Consider the following 19,125-nt stretch of genomic DNA (forward strand, 5'->3'; position numbering starts at 1 on the left):
GAGAGTGTCACTGAATTGATACAGGGTTTGACATGTTCATAATTGAAACAAAGGCGTTTTTCGTTGCTGCAGAATCTTCTCACCTAGTTTCAACCACCAATTTTCTCCCCCGAATGTGAAAATATTTTGTTGACGCCGACCGATATAGGGAGAACCGATCATCATGGTAAAATAAGGGAAATTAGAGCTCCCACGGAAAGATATAGGTGTCCGGTTCTTCCGCACGCTGAACGAGATTGGAATAATAGAGATTTATAGTGAAGGTGGTTCGATGAACCCTCTGCCAGGCACTCAAATGTGATTTTCAGGGTATCAGTGTGGGTGTAGATGTAGATGTAGATCTTCGTCAAGGTTAAAATATTGGTATTTAACTGAAAAACTGATTAGCATATAAGAATACTGACTAAAATATAAATAACGTATGCAGAATTTAAAAGTTACAAGTGTTATGTATTGTAACAGTCACCTGCTGACAGTACAGTGCCATTCAGAGACAAGCGCCCAAAGACAGACCAAGCTCTCCAACACATGGGGCGACAGCGTTCTGGCTGCGCAAAAAGTACTATATTCACGAATATACCAAGAAACTGTGCACTGGACGTTAAGACACACACCTACACACACATTCACACACACACACAAAGTATAGAAAATTATGTCAATTACCAATATCCAAAATCAATATATGTTCGTCTGACAAAGAGGTTTAAGACACTGTCTGTGGCTGATAAAGATATTGCCAGATGCAGTCACTTACCCTGTTTCAGAGGAAGCCTCTTGGTCTGCAAGTGGGAGGTCATTTCAAAGTGCGGCAGGCAGCAAAGACTCTGGGGGCCGATCGAGAGGCTTTTCCTGTTCGTCTGACAAACAGGTTTACAGGTTCAAGGCACCGTTTGTGTCTGATAAAATATTGAGGCAGATGCAGTCACTTACCCTGTTTCAAAGGAAGCCTCTTGGTCTGCAAGTGGGAGGTCATTTCAAAGTGTGGCAGGCAGCAAAGACTCTCGGGGACCGATCGAGAGGCCTTCCCTGTTCGTCTGACAAAGAGGTTTAAGGCACTGTCTGTTGTGGCTGGTAAAGATCCTGAGCCAGAAGCAGTTACTTGCCCTGTTTCAGAGGAAGCCTCTTGGCCTGCAAGTGGGGGGTCATTTCAAAGTGTGGCAGGCAGCAAGACTTTCTGGGGGACCGATCAAGAGGCCTTCCCTTTTCGTCTGAGAAACAGGTTTACAATTTTAAAGTGCTGTCTTTGGCTGACAAAAGATCCTGAGCCAGATGCAGTCACTTGCTCTGTTTCAGAAAAAGCCTCTTGGTTTGCTAGATCCGAGGATTTACAGATGGTGGAATTGTTGATAGTTGGGAGCTTCAATGTTAAGCATGTAACAGGGCCCCTTATGGATATGGCCGCCAGGTAGGGGAAGCAGTTCAGCGTGAACAGTGTGTTTGAATCATCCCAGATGTGGGATGGGTCCTTCTGGATGCCATGAAGAGGGTGTAAGCAACTGCAGGTGGTGGCGCATTGCTGCACCAATTACGAAGGTTGCTTTCAATCGGAAAAGATTTTCTCTGGTCTGCAGCAGATATCTGAAGTGGTAAAGACAGACAGTCTTGCTTACAAGATGAAGGCAGAAGTCAGCATATGTGACACTGCTGACAGGACCCATTCCGAACTTTTGGTGTAGAGTCAGGTAAAGAGTATATATAAAACAGAAGATCACCTGGTCCTGTGACAGTTAAGGATGCGGATTCCTTGACCTGCACCATATGATGGAGAGGTGTCAGGTATGCCTTAATAGGTCGGAGTTTTTTATAAGAAGGAGAGGCTACACGGATATCGGCTGCTGTGTGGAGTGAATTAGGCAGTTTTTTAGGTTAGAGATTTGTGGAAGTGCAAAAACGGTGGTCCATTTCTGAAAGGCCGCAGATCCGACACAGGACGAAGGTGGGGCCAGGACCAATCGGTTCTACTGTATATTTGAAAATTATCGTATCTGTTGGGGACAACTGAGCTCCAAGCGTTAATAGAAAGCCATGAAACTCAAATCGTTATAAGTACTGCAAAATGGTTAAAGCTGGAGATAAGTTCACCAGAAATTTTTGCGAAGGATTTAACGGTGTTAAGAAATGACGGATTAAATACAGTTGGTGGTGGCGTGTTTGTTACTGTTAGAAGGAGTTTATCTTGTAGCGAAATTAAAGCAGATAGTTCCTGTGAATCAGTGTGGATAGAGCTTACACTGTACAACTGGAATAAACGAAAAATTAGTTTCTGTTAGCGACCGTCTGATTCAGTTGATATAGCTGCCGAAAAGTTCAAAGAAACCTTAAGCTTCACTACAAATAGTTACTCTGTTCACATAATTACAGTTGAAAATGACTTCAATCTCCCACTGATATGTTAGTGAGAATACATGTTTAAGGCCGGTGGTAGGCATAATACATCATCCAGAATTGTGCTAAGTGCCTTCTCCGAAAATTATTTTGAGCATTTAGTTTAGGAGCCCACTCGAAGTGTATATGGTTGCGATAACAAACTTGATTTAGTAACAAATAATTCTGAGCAAAATGAAGGACACAGGGCTTAGTGAACAAAATGTCGTTGTAGTGCGACTGAATACCATAACAACAAAATCCATCAAAACTAACGCAAAATAAATCTTTTTAAAAAGTAGCTAAAAATTCATTTGAGGCCTTCCTAAGAGACAGCCTCCACTTCTTCCAAACTAACTACGTAAGTGTACACCAGATGCGACTTCATTTCAAAGAAACAGTATCGACAGCAATTGAGAGATTTAAACCAAATTAATACTAAATTTATAAGAGATTGAACAGATCCCCATGTGCGGAAAACAGGTCTAAAACCTTTTTCAGAGCAAAGAAAAAAGCATGACAGGTTTAAAAGAACGCAAAATATTCAAGACTGGTGATGTTTTATAGAAGTTTGAGATTTTTTAAAATAGTTTCAACAACGAAATTCTGCCCCGAAATGTAACTATGCCGGTGCGTGAAAACAGCATGCTCTAGCTGAGTTTCGAATTCCAAGAGTTCGTCCTCACATGGAGCACCTTCCCGTTCGGCAGGACAATGCCAGACCACACACGGGCTCTGCGTCATCTACAACACTCCGATGCCTTGGTTCCAATGCCATCGATCATCCTCTATACAGTCCCGACTTGGAACCTTCAGATTTTGATCTGTTTCTAGAACTCAAAGAACACCTTCGAGGTCTTCACTTTGATAGCGATGAAGCGGTACAAGCGGTGGCTCCGTCAACATGGCCAAACATTCCACAGCGACGGATCAACTCTCGTTGGGAGAAATGTGTTCGTCGCCAGATTGACTGTGTTGAGAAATAAACACGTAGACATGAAGAATAAACTTGTAGAATGTTTTGTTTATGAACATTTAAGAGTTATGATGTAAAAAATTCGGAGGCATTACATTTCAGCGCGCCCTTGTACGTACCCTCGGTTTAGCGAAGCAACTTAAATCATTAAATAAAGACAATTTTGCCTGTCCAGACTGTATACTAATTAGATTATGTTCGGAGTATGCTGATGTAATATCTCCATACTTGGAAATCATATAAAACCGCTCGGTCTATTTAATATCTGTACCTAAGGACTAGAAAGCTGCAAAAGTCACTCCAATGCACAAGAAATGAACATTACAAACTACCTCGACTGAAAAATCTGTTGACACATAGCCAGCACTGATTTACAAAATATCATTGTTGCGAAACACAGCTGGATATCAATTCATACGAAGTAATGAATGCTTTCGGCAGGGTGTCTCAAACCGATTCCACATTTCTAGATTTCCAGAAGGCTATTGACGCCGTTCGCCAGACGCGGCTTCTAACCAGACTGCGTGCCTATGGCGTATCGTCTCATTTGTGCTACTGAATTAAGATTCCCTATCAGGAAAGTCAGAGTTCGTAGTAACTGACGGGAAGTTCAAAAATGGCTTGAGAACTATGGGACTTAACTTCTAAGGTCATCAGTCCCCTAGAACTTAGAATTACTGGAAGTAATCGAGTAAATCACAAGTAAACCGAGCGAGGTGGCGCAGTGGCTAGCACACTGGACTCGCATTCGGGAGGACGACTGTTCAATCCCGCGTCCGGCCATCCTGAGTAGGTTTTCCGTGATTTCCCTAAATCGCTCTAGGCAAATGCCGGGATGGTTCCTTTGAAAGGGCACGGCCGAATTCCTTCCCCGTCCTTCCCTAATCCGATGAGATCGATGACCTCGCTGTCTGGTCTCCTCCCCCAAAACAACCCAACCCCAAAACACAAGTAATATCTGGCGTTAGCCGAGGGAATGATATGTGCCCTCTGCTGTTCCTAATCTACGTAAACGATTTAGAACACTATTTGAGCATTCCTCTTAGATTATTTGCAGATGATACTGTCGTTTTTGTTATGTGAAGTCATTAGCAGATCAAAACTAAATGCAAAATGATTTTGGCAAGATATCTTTTTGGTGCGAAAAGAGGCAGTTGACTCTAAAGAATAAAAAATGTGAAGTCATCCCCATGAGCACTAAAAGGAATCCGTTAAATTTCCGTTACACAATAAATCAAAATCACACGAATCCAAAGGCTGCTAATTCAGCTAAATACCTAGGGTATATAATTAGGAACAACTGGAATTGGAAGAAGGGTCACATAGTATATGCTGTTGGAAAGGCGAACAAAAAAAAAAAAAAATGGTTCAAATGGCTCTGAGCCCTATGGGACTTAACTGCTGAGGTCATCAGTCCCCTAGAACTTAGAACTACTTAAACCTAAGTAACCTAAAGACATCCATGCCCGAGGCAACATTCGAACCTGCGACCGTAGCGGTCGCGCCGTTCCAGACTGTAGCGCCTACAACCGCTCGGCCACTCCGGCCGTCGGCGAACAAAAGACTGCATTTTAATGTCAGATCACTTGGAAGATGCTACGGATCTAGCAAAGAAAAGCCTCTACTACGCTTGTCTATTGTCTTCTAGAGTATTGTTGTGTGGTATGGGGTCCGTACAAGATGCGACTGACGGATGACATTGAAAAAGTTCAAAGAAGAATAGCTCGTTTCGTATTATCGCGCCAAATGGGAGAGGTGTCAGGGATATGGCCCTCCAATTGGGGTGACAATCATTAAAACAAAGCCGTTTTTCGTTGGGGCTAGATGTTTCCAACAAATTTCAAATACCAACTTTCTTCTCCATATGCGAAAATATTTTGTTGACGCCCACCTACGTAGGGAGAAATGATCATCATAGTAAAATAAGAGGAATCTCTTCTCACACGGAGTGATTTGAGTGTTCGTTTTATTCGCGCTTTGGTCGAAAGTAGAATGGTAGAGAAATAGTATGAAAGTGATGCAATGAACCTTCTAGATGGCACTTAATTGTGAATTGAAAGCAGTCATGTAGATGTAAATGGAGCTCCGAGAACCACACGAGAAAAACCAGCAGCCGGCCGCGGTGGTCTAGCGGTTCTAGGCGCTCAGTCCGGAGCCGCGCGACTGCTACGGTCGCAGGTTCGAATCCTGCCTCGGGCATGGATGTGTGATGTCCTTAGGTTAGTTAGGTTTAAGTAGTTCTAAGTTCTAGGGGACTTATGACCTGAGCAGTTGAGTCCCATAGTGCTCAGAGCCATTTGAACCATTTTTTGAAAAACCAGCATCAGGTAAACAAATTATTCAAAACATCAGAAAGCATAACATGTGGAGAGTAAGAATTAGAGATGCGCAAACTCGTTCATCCTCGGGATCTAGTTCACTAGTGATGGCTCTTTTTTTGGGAACCGTTCACTTTTACTCGTTCACCGTTCATTTGTGCATGGTATATGGTTCTTATGAAAAGCCGGCCGAAGTAGCCGCGCGGTTCTGGCGCTGCAGTCTGGAACCGCGAGACCGCTACGGTCGCAGGTTCGAATCCTGCCTCGGGCATGGATGTGTGTGATGTCCTTAGGTTAGTTAGGTTTAACTAGTTCTAAGTTCTAGGGGACTAATGACCTCAGCAGTTGAGTCCCATAGTGCTCAGAGCCATTTGAACCATTTTTTTCTTATGAAAAATTGAAAATTAGTAGCATAGGTGACTGAAGATGGAAGGCGCCAAGAGGGGGCACTTGCCTCCCCTCTGGAGTACAGAGTTTTTATTCATTAAAGAATTCTCACACACTTGTAGAAGTAGTTCTCGTGATTCTGCAAAACCTCTCGTTTAGCCAACTGTAGCGTTATGTGGCTGATCGCAGTGAAATAACATAAGGTGGCGCAAGAAAAAGCGGCCCCGAGTACAGACTGCTCGCCAATCACGCACGATTTGTTGACCACTACGAGCAGAATAGATAAACATGTAATTATTAGTCAGTAAGGGAATAAAAAATGCCCGCATCTCGTGGTCTTGCGGTAGCATTCTCGCTTCCCACGCCCGGGTTCCCGGGTTCGATTCCCGGCGGGGTCAGGGATTTTCTCTGCCTCGTGATGGCTGGGTGTTGTGTGATGTCCTTAGGTTAGTTAGGTTTAAGTAGTTCTAAGTTCTAGGGGACTGATGACCATAGATGTTAAGTCCCATAGTGCTCAGAGCCATTTGAACCATTTTTTGAATAAAAAATAAGCAAATGCAAACAACAACTTCGAAACAATAGATGACGTTTGGTGGACGACAAGGAGCAGTCTAGAACTCGGGGTCGACTTTTCGTGCGCCCCCCTGTACCACTGAAATAATATTGTAGAAGTTATCGTAATCTCTTTGCAAAATGTGATACCAGGCACTCGATAACGGAGCGCGGGCTTCATTCGGTTGTAAGTTGGTCTGAATTCCATAACAATGAACAGCTGTTTTACCTTGGATCAAAAAAAGACGGAAAATGGCCACTCGTGTGTGCCGTACCGACTTCCTTTGCATGTGTTATAACAGAGTATAAGTAAGTCTTTTGCTGTTTATTGAAATAGTGAAGCAAGCTGATACGCTATTTTGTTATCTGAAAAGATGTATGTATTACATACCACGGAATTTTTATGTAATTTACGTAATTATAAAATACATTTCAATTACCGGTCGTGGGCACTGAATAGAATATGAAAAGAACCAAACTCCAGAGTTTAAAAAAGGTTTGACACAGATCGTGAATGGGCTTACGCAGCGAACGAAACGAACAACTCGATACTGAACTAGGAGCAGTCGGCAGTGGAACTGAAACGAGTGGCCACGCGAAGAAGGGCGAGTCCGGCCGAGGGAGACTGAGACAGACGGGAACGGGACCGATGCAGGAACGAGACCGGCCGACGGACCGTTGCGGGAAAGAGGCCGGGAACTGTAAGTCGAAAGCCGCGACTGAAGTGAACTATGAAAGACCGTTCCTTAGAATTCGTTCCTCGCTCCTTCCATTTATCTTGGTGAACCGTTCCTTTAGACCCATTACTTCGCGAACGACCCATCTCTAGTAAGAATGTCAAAATGTTAGTTGGTAACTGCCGGAATATTTGCCATAAAGTCACAGCACTCACGTCTCTACTAGAAAACAGCTGCCTTCACATCATAATAAGAACTGAGAGTTGGTTGAAACCTCAAGTACAGAGTATATCGTAACAACAGATTACATTCTACAAGTTACTATACAGTGGTAGGCGTTACTAGTGATACTTTTGAATAGAAACTAACTGTCATATCTTCACACAAGCTTTTAAGATATTGTGTTCAGACATCCCTGCATTCCTGGTTCTTATTTGATTATTCACGCTTTCCCCAAAAGATTGCCCCACGGGGTAGCCGAGCGGTAAAGGCGCCTTGTCACGGTTCGCGCGGCTCTCCTCGTTGGAGGTTCGAGTCCGCCCTCGAGCATGGGTGTGTGTGTTATCCTTAGCGTAAGTCAGTTAAGTTAGATTAAGTAGTGTTTAAGCCCAAAGACTGATGACCTCAGAAGTTGGGCCCCATAGGAACTTGCAACACATTTCCATATTTCCCAAAATGTTATCGATTCTTCGGTTGCGCCCTCGCATCATCTGTGCACGAGCAGGCCCTCAAGAGGCTGGCCGTTTACTTTCGTTGTGTCAATATTTCACAGGACTTTTTTTTTTTTTGAAATGGGGGGAGGGGGGGGGCGGCGGCTTGCTATTGCGCCATTTCTCTGTAAGCTCCCCCGCTGTTCTTTAGAGTAGCCGCGCCCATCAGGTCTTTATTTATTTATTTATTTGTATTTTCGTGTTACCCTTGAATTACCGTGATGAAACTTGTCGAGGCTTCACTGACCATTTTAGACTTGGATCCCTACGTTCGGCTTATTATGATTCATTGACGTATCGCCGTTTAGCGGTTTACTCGTTTGGTCTGACACCGAATGTTGGCTTGTATGTTCTGGGCTACTTAGCTGTTATGACTTAGATAAGAGAGTACACAGTTTTTTCTATTTTACATGTTTTTAAAGTTTTCTTTAAAGTTGTTTAATTTTTAAAGGAGCAACTTTCCAAAACGCATTATGTCCACTGGTGGACAAAATTGAGTTTGATATGAAATCCGTTATTTTATTACCCGCTCTACAGACTCCTGCAATCAGATTATGTCCAGATGCATGTTAACACCTTCAAAAAGAGCGCTGAAAAGTAGCAGATGAAACAAATAGCATTTAGTCCTCTAGTATGATTGAATGAAACAGCATTAAGTCCAACAGTTACCTCTATTACACCTTCAAAAAGAGCGCTGAAAAGTAGCAGATGAAACAAATAGCATTTAGTCCTCTAGTATGATTGAATGAAACAGCATTAAGTCCAACACTTACCTCTATTTTGTTTTATTAAGCTATGTTGGCTACAATGTAAGACTGGTGGACTAAAGTGAAACCCTTTAACTGAACAACAATGATTAGTTAATATTCGTTTTCAGTATTACAGCAGTGCTGTGTCTAAACGTTTATCATTCTGTCTGTCAGACGTAAAAACGTTGTTGTGCTAAGATGGAGAGTATTATAGCGAGTGAATGTGTGATTGTTGGAGAGGAAATGAATCGTGTAACGAGAAAACGGATAAAGAGCAAATCAAAAAGGGAATTAGAGTATGAAAACAGGTAAGAGTAAAGAGTAATAAAACTACTGATATTGAAAAGCTATACAAATTAATCTATTTGTACTTACCTGTATAATTATTTCTCTTGTAATTTTTATGGTCAGATATCGGAAGAAGGATCCCCATCTCATGAGCTTCGAACCTCCTTGCCACCATAAAGTAGGTCGCTTTTGCTGTTGTTCGATTCCTGTTAACAGTCTATACAAAACTAAAAGAGTAGTGTTTGTTAAACCAGACAAAAAGGAACAAGATAAAAGGCTTTCCTTTCTTCTCAACGTGAGCACTCCTAAGAGTACGGAATGATCTGAAAAATAAACCACCTGCTTTACCAGTGCAGTATCATATAAATAAAAAATCGTCAAATTTATGATTTATTACTCTGACAAAACGTGTTAGAAGAATAATATTGTAATTGCTACCTTTAATACCTTTCAGGTTTATTCAAAAGATGGTAGGGTTCCCGTGTGTACTGCTTTGTTCAGGAAGCTTTTGGGCGTCGGTCAAAGAAGAGTGCATACCATAACCTATGGCCTTAAAACAGGTGAATGAGTGCTTGACAAGAGAGGAGGAAACCATAAAGCTGGAAATTACGGTGCAAAAAGGAAACAGGTAACTGAATTCATTACACATCTACAAGCAAGGGAGAGACACTACTCCAGAAGTAAGAGCCAGCGCCTTTATCTGCCAAGTGACCTGAGTATAAACAAACTTTTCCTCATGTGTAACAATTCTGTCACATCTGATCTGAAAGTGAAGGACACATTTTATACGAAAATATTTAATACAAAATTTAATCTTGGTTTTGGAACTCCAGGAAGTGATACCTGTAGCTTCTGCCATAGAATGTACCACCAAATGAAAACTGCTACAGACATCAACACAAAGAATTAGCTAATGACTGAACTTGGGTCACATAAATTAAAAACTGAAGCTTCTCAAAAATTAATGAAGCAAACGTATGACTGTAGCCTGACATTTGCCTTTGATTTACAGTAGGTACAACCTCTCCCAAAATTATCTATTTGTGAGGTATACTATGCAAGACAGGTATCTCTGTAGTCCTTTTGTGTAACAAATGTTGCAGGTACAGAACCTACATTTTACGCTTGGAATGAAACTTTCAAAAAAATGGTTCAAATGGCTCTGAGCACTAAGCGACTTAACTTCTGAGGTCAACAGTTGCCTAGAACTTAGAACTAATTAAACCTAACTAACCTAAGGACATCACACACATCCATACCCGAGGCAGGATTTGAACCTGCGACCGTATCGGTCGCTTGGTTCCAGACTGTAGCGCCTAGAACCGCTCGGCCACTCCGGCCGGCTGAAACGCAGACGGGTAGAGGGTCACAAGAAATCTCCTCGGCCATCACCGATTTCTTAAAGAAATTGACTGTTGACACATCTGTCACATTTCTCAGATTGTTCGTGGATGGATGTGCTGGCCAAAACAAAAATCAGCACGTTATTCATGCAATTGCTTTCTGGTTATACAAAGAATCTCCAGTGCATGTGACTGATGTACTTCTCTGCTTTCTAGTTCTAGAACATTCCTTTTTACTTCCTGACAGAATATTTGGACGAGTAGAAAATAAACTTCGTAAAATTTCAGAAATATAGAATCCAAACACGTACCAGGATGTTTATGCAGAAGTAGGCGAAACAAGGGTTTTCGGGAAAGACTGAGAAATATTTGATTTCAAGAAAGTAAGTACAATTTTGAGGCCTGTAGATGGAAGCAGTGATCTGAAAATTATCCATTTGAAGAAATATGTGGTAGGTGAAAGGGTAACTAATGTGAAAATCAAAACGCACATCATCTACTATTCTGATGATTCTTGAAAGCGCTTTTTGCCATTAGTTAACGTGCATACAGCTTGAACAAAGTATCAGATATCTCCAAAGTGTCATCACTAATGAGGTTGAAACAAGAAAAGAAAGACGATGTGGAAAAACCGCTAAGCCTCAGATATACAAAAAACTGGAGACAAAATGAAATACTTGAATTTTTCACTCAGACTATCAGCCTTCCATGTAACGAACTTATTGTCCACGATACTATTTGTGATTGTTTAGAAGAGAAGCCTGTTTTGTGAAAAATGTTGTAAACTTTGTTATTGTAAATGAAGCACATTTTCGTTTTTTTCCTACTTCTCGTGTTAAAATGTTTTACTGAATGCTAAGAAGTGTATTTTCAAACAATAAAAAGTATTTTTACCAGTTCTTTGTCACTGAAAACTAATCGAAACGCTTTATGTCCATAATAGCTTACACCAAAAGGCAGATTTTCCAACAGAACCCGAAAAAACGTATTTTGGTCATCACTAAAGTGCTCATAGCTTGGAAGTATAAAAAACAATTTCCTTGTATTAAACACATTTTGATCAACAGCCCTACCTGAATATATGGTGTAAAATTCGTAAAAATTAATGGAATGATTTTTGCGGTGTATGTTTTTCGCCTCTCCTGGGAAATTTACTTTTTGAGGCATAATGCGTTTTGAAAAGTATCTCCTCTTTTATCTTAGTTGGTATTTCAGGGTCTGTTACTCTATCATGATTCATTGTTATGCAGACCTGAGGATGTTGTTTTCAGTGCCACAAAACTGATTGTGATCTGACAATAAAAAGGTTAAATACAGCTGAAGCTGCGTCTTAATGCCCAAAGTGATTAGTCAGAGCTGTGGTTGCCCTGTCTGTAAGGTTTTCTCCAATTTTAGTTGAATCTGGAAAATGTTACAAGCCCCAGTCTGAATGAGTACGTACAAAGTAGGGCAATAAAGACGACAGAGACCTACTATGGTTTAATGGTACCATTCATACAATGATGCGAAAATAGGGTCCACTACACTCTCGCTACAAAATAGATTGCAGAGATACTGATAGAGATTCGTGCATCTACAGAAAGGCCATTCGTAAAGCCTGCAATAATTTTCACAGTCAGACTCTGGCAAAAGATTTATCGCAATATCCTATGACGTTCTAGTTAAACGTAAACTCTACGAACTGATCCATACCTTTCATTCAATCACTCATGCGTCTGTAGTGTGTCTAAATTGAGATAGCACAAGAGAATACACTGAGGTGACAAAAGTCATGGAATAGCGATATCTGCATATACAGACGACGATAGAATCGCGTATACAATGTGTAAAAGGGCAGTGCATTGGCGGAGCTGTCAATTGTACTCAGGTGATTCACGTGAAAAGTTTTCTAACGTGATTATGGCCGCACGACGGGAATTAATAGACTTTGAGCGCGTGATGGTAGTTGGAGCTAAAAGTATGGGACACTCCATTTCGGAAATCGTTGGATAATTCAATATTCTGAGATCCACAGTGTCAAGAGTGTTACCTCTCACCACGGGCAAGGCAGTGGCCGTCGACCTTCACCTAACGATCGAGAGCAGCGGCGGTTGCGTATATTCGTCAGTGCTAACAGACAAGCAACACTACGTGAAATAACCGCAGAAATCAATGTGGGAAGTACGACGAACGTATCCGTTAAGACAGTGCGGCGAAATATGGCGTTAATGAGCTATGGCAGCAGAAGACGGACGCGAGTGCCTTTGCTTAACAGCACGTCATCACCTGCAGAGCATCTCCTGGGTTTGTGACCATATCGATTGGACTCTAGACGAATAGAAAACTGTGGCCTGGTCAGATGAATCCCGATTTCAGTCGGTAAGAGCTGATGGTAAGGTTCGAGTGTGGCTCAGACACCAGGAAGCCGAAGTTTTCATCTCGGCGTTGTACAAGCTGGTGGTGGCTCCATAATGTTGTTGGCTATGTTTACATGGAACGAACTGGGTTCTCTGGTTCAACTAACATATCATTGACTGTAAACGGTTATGTTTGACTACTTGGAGAGTATTTGCTGCTATTCGTGGACTTCATGTTCTCAAACTACGATAGAATTTACATGGATGACAATGCGCCATGTTATCAGTCTATAATTGTTCGCAGTGGGTTTGAAAAACATTCTAGACAGATCGTCCTCCGTGTATCCCTATGAACATTTATGGGACGTAATCGACATTTCAGTTCGTGCACAACCATTAGCACCGGCAACATTTTCGCAGTTATGGAAGTCGGTCGAGGCAGCATGGCTTTGTATTTCTGTAGGGGACATCCAACGGTTTGTTTAGTGCATGCCGCGTCGAGTTGCTGCACTGCAGCAGGAAAAAAGAGTCCGACACGATATTAGAAGGTATCCCGTGACATCTGTCAACTCACTGTGCTACCATGCCAGTGTCTGACCACGGTACAGACCTACAAATGAGAGATATCAGTATTAGCCTTTCCTGATTTTAAGGAAAGGCACCAGTTCTTTCGTCATTGCAGGTAGATTCTACATGGAATGTGCCACAGAAGGAGCTTATTTCCTTGCTCATATTTATCGAGAATCACTTGCAGAGCGAATTATCCCTTGTGGCTGGAGAGAAGAATACGTCAGTCATGCTTACACAAACGGTAATACATCGGATACACAGAATTACAGACCAATATCGCGAGGTCCATATGTTTCCGGATGCTGTAGCATGTGGGTAGCTCACATCACACTTCGAAGATGCTGGAGGAAAACATTGCTTCTCTCGAAGAAATACTCGTTTGTAATACGGCTTGGCCTTATCACACAGGAAATCTTGCAAACAATAAATACATGTAACATATAGGATCTGTGGTTGTATATTCCTGAAAGGCGGTCGCCACTGTACGACATCGTCGACTAGTCGAATATCAACAGTAATAAGATCGCACATGGTCTCTTCACAAATATACTGCTATGCAAAACTTGAGAAACATAAATTAACGTAACATGTTACTTACTCTATGAAAATGAACAAACATGCGGGAGCAAGTTGCCAGTGATCTCCTAGTCGTGCACAGAAAGTTCAATGTCACACGGCGTGAGGTTAGCGTGACTACGGCGCTAAAATGGGGCTGGCCCCGTAACTCGAGGCAATTGAAGAAATGGGAAAAGACAGCGTGTGTCAACCAGCGAGCAGATACTGTGCACTATGGTGGTGATCTTCATTACAGCATGGCGCGGAGGCAGCATCTGGATATTCCACACGGAGAAGAATCGTCGGGAAATTCGAAGAAGGACAAAGTACAACCAGGGTAGCCCGGGACTGTTGTTATACTCACAGCATTGTTTCACGAGCCTGGGGAGCGTTACGGACCACAGACACTGCTGCTCGAAGGGGAGGAGGAGTTCGACCACTGCCAACTACAGCAGCAGATGGCCTCTACATTGTGCAGTAGGCAAGAAGGGACCCACGTCAAACACCGAGTGCGATTGCAGCACATTTAACAGGACTGCAAGGTACGCAATCTCACGCTCCACAGTGGCACAAAAAAATTGTTTCAAATGGCTCTGAGCACTATGGGACTTAACTTCTGAGGTCCTCAGTCCCCTAGAACTACCTAAACCTAACTAACCTAAGGACATCACACACATCCATGCCCGAGGCATGATTCGAACCTGCGACCGTAGCGGTCGCGCGGTTCCAGACTGTAGCGCCTAGAACCGCTCGGACACTCCGGTCGGCTCCACAGTGGCACAGCGTCTGCATTTAGGTGGTCTGTTTGCCCGACGTCCAGCACTTTGTGTTCCGTTGAAAACTGCAAATCGGCGGCACTATTTACGATGGTGCCAAAACCGTAGGGACAACTCCAATGTGAAGTGGGATAGCGTGCTCTTCTCGGAAGAGATAGCAGGCTCACCCTGAGTGGTGATTCTGGACTTACCCTCGCATAGCGAGAGGCAGGACTACTTAATGTTGCAAGAACGTTGTCGAACGTGATCGTTTTGGTGGTTCAGGTGTTACGGTGCAGGGACGTATCATGTTGCATGTGTGTACTGACCTCCAGCTTTTTGAACACGGTACACTGACCGGTCAACATTATTGTGACACTGTGCCCATTCCTCATGTGCGTCTTTTCGCGGATGCATTTGGCCTTTACTCCATTTTCATGGATGACAGCGCTCGACCGCACAGAAGAGAGCAGGTGGAGGAGCTCTTGAAATGAGAGGATATTCGGCGAATGGACTAGGCTGCCCGTTCCCACCATTAAATCCCATCGAGCACGTGTGGGATGCTTTGGGGAGGCATAGTTGAGCACCTCCACATGAACCGCCTTTTTTAATGTCCAGGAGACAATCACAAATCGCGGTGACTTCAATATGATTACTGTCTTTGAATAGAAGCGTCATTCCTCTTAGCCTCATTGCATATTTCTTTCAGTTAACTTTTGTACTATACTGTACAGTTCTCCTTATTTATGGCGCACGTTTCGGCGAACTATGTTGCTTGGCAATGACAAACCATGCAAAAGTTCCTTTCTCTCTTTACATCTGCACATTAACGTACATACAGGGTGGAATGGGTACGAGTGCAGATATTTCTGTTGGTGACTGAAGATGGTATACTGAAGTATATCAGGATTTACGTCATCAGCAGACTAATAATTATAGCCATTACAACTCGCAAGTTTTTAGGTTGATTAGTACCTCCTAGCACACGTGGAAAGAGCAGGACATTAATGCCTATTTTCCATGAGCAGCATGTCAAGTGTTGAAGTGTGGACGCAAAACGGTTAAATTAAACTGAAATGCGTAATCCACTTAGTAGTGCAGTATGACCGTACTGCACTGATGCCCTTTAACCCTGTATGAAAGACGAAGTTTAAGGCGCGTACAGAGTCATTTTTGCTTTGCTCATTACGCAAATGGAATAGGAAAGAAAATTGCCACGCCCTGTACAGTTACTTATGGAATATATGTGCAGACTATTTGTTTTTATGACCTGCTATCTCCTGAACCAAGTGTCGTACAATGATATAATTTTACAGGAACATTCAGTGTTATATGTGAATACTGTCTGCGAAATGCGTCGAGAATACGCTTGGTTGTAAAGAATTAATAAGTGAAAACATCATGCACGACGCGACAGTTTTACTCCATGAACAGCGAAAATGTGGAAAGCGGTAAACGTTTTGTCTTTCATTATTTTGTGCGAGCTATCAGCGAGGAAAAGTTTGGTAAAGGTTTTGAAATTCTGTGTAAAGTTTCTTGCAAGTCACTGAGTTCTCTTATTCTCAAATACTGGATGAATGAAGTCTGGGGATTCACGCCTCGTGGACTGTAATACTTTTTCGCCCCACCCCCACCCCTTCTGTAGGCAGGTGGTCATTATCCCCACAGTGACTCTTTCCAGACAGTAAGTTATATGTGATATCAAGTTTGACGCAAATCGGTCCACTGGTTTAGGAGAAGACGTGTAACATACATAAATACAAATATTTTTGTAATATGTATGTTTGTAGATGTAACGCTATATTAACATTTTCTTCCTACAATCTGCAGTGACGTATTTAACCCTCTTTAATGAAACGGGTTGAGATTTTTCGACCTCCGAATTCAACACATAATTTTTTATTTTTTTTTTGCCCATGGAGGGGTTTTCTTAGCTTTACCCTCGTTCTCCACGCCCAAGAGAGAGAGAGAGAGAGAGAGAGAGAGAGAGAGAGAGAGAGAGAAGGGGGGGCAGAGGTAAGATGAAAAATGTTGGTGTGGAGGGGGAAGGAAGAACGGTTAGAGGGAGTGACGAAGAGACAGACAGATAATTTCTTTTATTTACAGAATACCTTTTGTTTCCGTATCCTTGAAAGTGGCGTGTCCCCGATCACGAAGTTACCTGTTCGAATACTGATGGTGAAGAGAAGAGGAAGAGAGAGACGGGTACAGAAGTTTTCGATCGAGTTTTTGTTGAAGCAATAACTTCAGTGCTAAGGTTACTCCCTAGATCTCTGCGTTCGAGTTCATTAAGTCTTGTGGTCTTGTTAAAGAAAGTTATGTTATTACTGGGAATTCGGTCTATTCTATCTGTCATTTCCACCACCACCACCAGGAATAATGCTAGGTGACGTGGTATGCGAAACCTGATTGTTACACGCAGGATGTGGACACCCTCCAGGAATTTTAACTACCTGTTTGATTCCCAACGACATGATTCAGGTACAAAACTAGCAAAATCTACGTGTGGCTACGAAGAATGACTATTTCGATCTCCAGCGAGAGACTTCACGACAAATAAAATATTTGTGACCCGAACTGACATTCTTGTTTTTCACTGGCAACCATCATACCAACATACTAACTGAGATATCCGTGCATCCACGGTGGCCTGACGTAAGACTCCAGTAGCTCTCCGCTACACTCCTAGCTCCAGCGAGACTCTCCGGAATGAGACGAATAGAAAAGCGTTCGAGTTCGAATCCCAGCTCGGCACAAAGTTTTATTCTGTCGGAAATAGTAATTACTGCGTAGGCACTACTCCCCTCCGCATAATAAAAGGTTTTTCAGAAAACAGTTCCTTCCCTGTTGACGAGCCATTTCTGTAATATCTTCCCTGTTAGGAAATTTAGTTCAGCAAGTTATTTAGGAAAGACTTCGTAGAGTTTGGAAAGTATGACGAAGATCCTAATAGTCTGAATCTTCCAACAGGGCTCTCAAATAACCTCTGAAGATGGTATCGTTACCCCCGAAAGGCAAGAGTATGACCCAGCATACGCGTTCATTCAGACAGCATCTTTCATCGAGTATATACATCATTAGTTTAGTGTGGAGGCTATTTTACTTTATGCTTTGCGTAAGAGCTTCGCAAAGATGGTGGAAATAAGGTTAGAGCTCAACGTACCGTCGACGAGGAACTGGTTAGGTAAGATATCGCAACCCCAGATCGTACTTAGTTTGACAAGGAAAATGGCTGTATCCTTTTCAGATGACTGGCATTCGTGCTGGTCGATTTATGGAAACCACGGAAAATCTAAACCGTGTGACTGGACAGAGATTTGAACTCGCTGCTCCAGAGTACAAGTCCAGCGCGTTAACCACAGACGCGTCACTAAGCAGAGAAGTTATTGTAAGATATTCCGCTGTGTCTGTTTTATATCTTTAATATTTTTAGGGAAAACGTGATGAACATCTTCTTTTGCGTGGTTTGTCACGCATTCATTCCATTCTGTCACTTTCCTGGTTTACTTACATTTCCTTCGTGTCTGGTAAAAGCTGCAGCTTTCTGGGCACTCTGAAATGTGTCTTTGTCGTGCCATAATATTTTTATAATTTTAACATCTTTCTGCGTTTGAGTAGTCCTTTCGGGCTAGAAGACAAACTTTAAGGCACACTTAGTGCATTTATAGCTTGAGCATAACAGAAGACTAAGAGAAGTTAGTTTTCTTTTTTTTTATGCGTTCTTTCATTCCTTTGCTTCCAATTTTGAAGCATTGTACTGAGGCATTCAATTAATTATCTTCTGTGCCTTTCATACATACACCAACAAATGTGTTGCATCACCCCTATATGTCGTACATATGTGTTGCTATTGTTACTGTTCCTGTACCGATCGGAAAGTCACCACTGATGTTTGTAAATATACACATAATTACCATTAGTGCTATCTGCGGGTAGAGCACCGGACTGGTAGGGGCTGTAGAATGTCAGTTGGAAGTACAGCACCAGTAGAGACGCGTTATGGACGTCTGTAGAAAAGCTGAGTGAACATCCATCATGTCAATAAAGACTCTCGCGACCAATTACTGGGTCCGTATCATCACGTTACGCGCAGGAGGCTTCTCAACCAGGAAAGCTGCTCGAACTGTGCACCGGAGTCAATGTTACATGGTGCGGACATGGAATCGGTTCCCCTTGACGGTTAGTGTTGAGGACTTACACAGCATAGGCCATCCATGTTCGACAGGTTCACAGAATAATCGATATCTACGACTTTCGAGGTAGACTAACCGTGGACTGACTGCTACAGAACTGAATTCGACGTTTAAAGAGGCTACAGGATGTCATGTATAGCATCAAACAGTTAGGACAGTTAGGAAACTATTGCATGAGGCGGGTCTCCGTTCCCGGTAACCATTGCGAGCACGATGTCGTACACCACAGCACCATGTACTCCGTTGCTGATGGGTAAGAAACTGTGCAGAATGCCGTCCCCCCCTCCACCCCTCCGCAGCATTGTCGTCAGGTCTTGTTTACGGACGAAATTCGGATTTGCGTGTACCC

The sequence above is a fragment of the Schistocerca americana genome, chromosome X (assembly GCF_021461395.2).
Source record: "Schistocerca americana isolate TAMUIC-IGC-003095 chromosome X, iqSchAmer2.1, whole genome shotgun sequence".
NCBI classification, from domain to species: domain Eukaryota; kingdom Metazoa; phylum Arthropoda; class Insecta; order Orthoptera; family Acrididae; genus Schistocerca; species Schistocerca americana.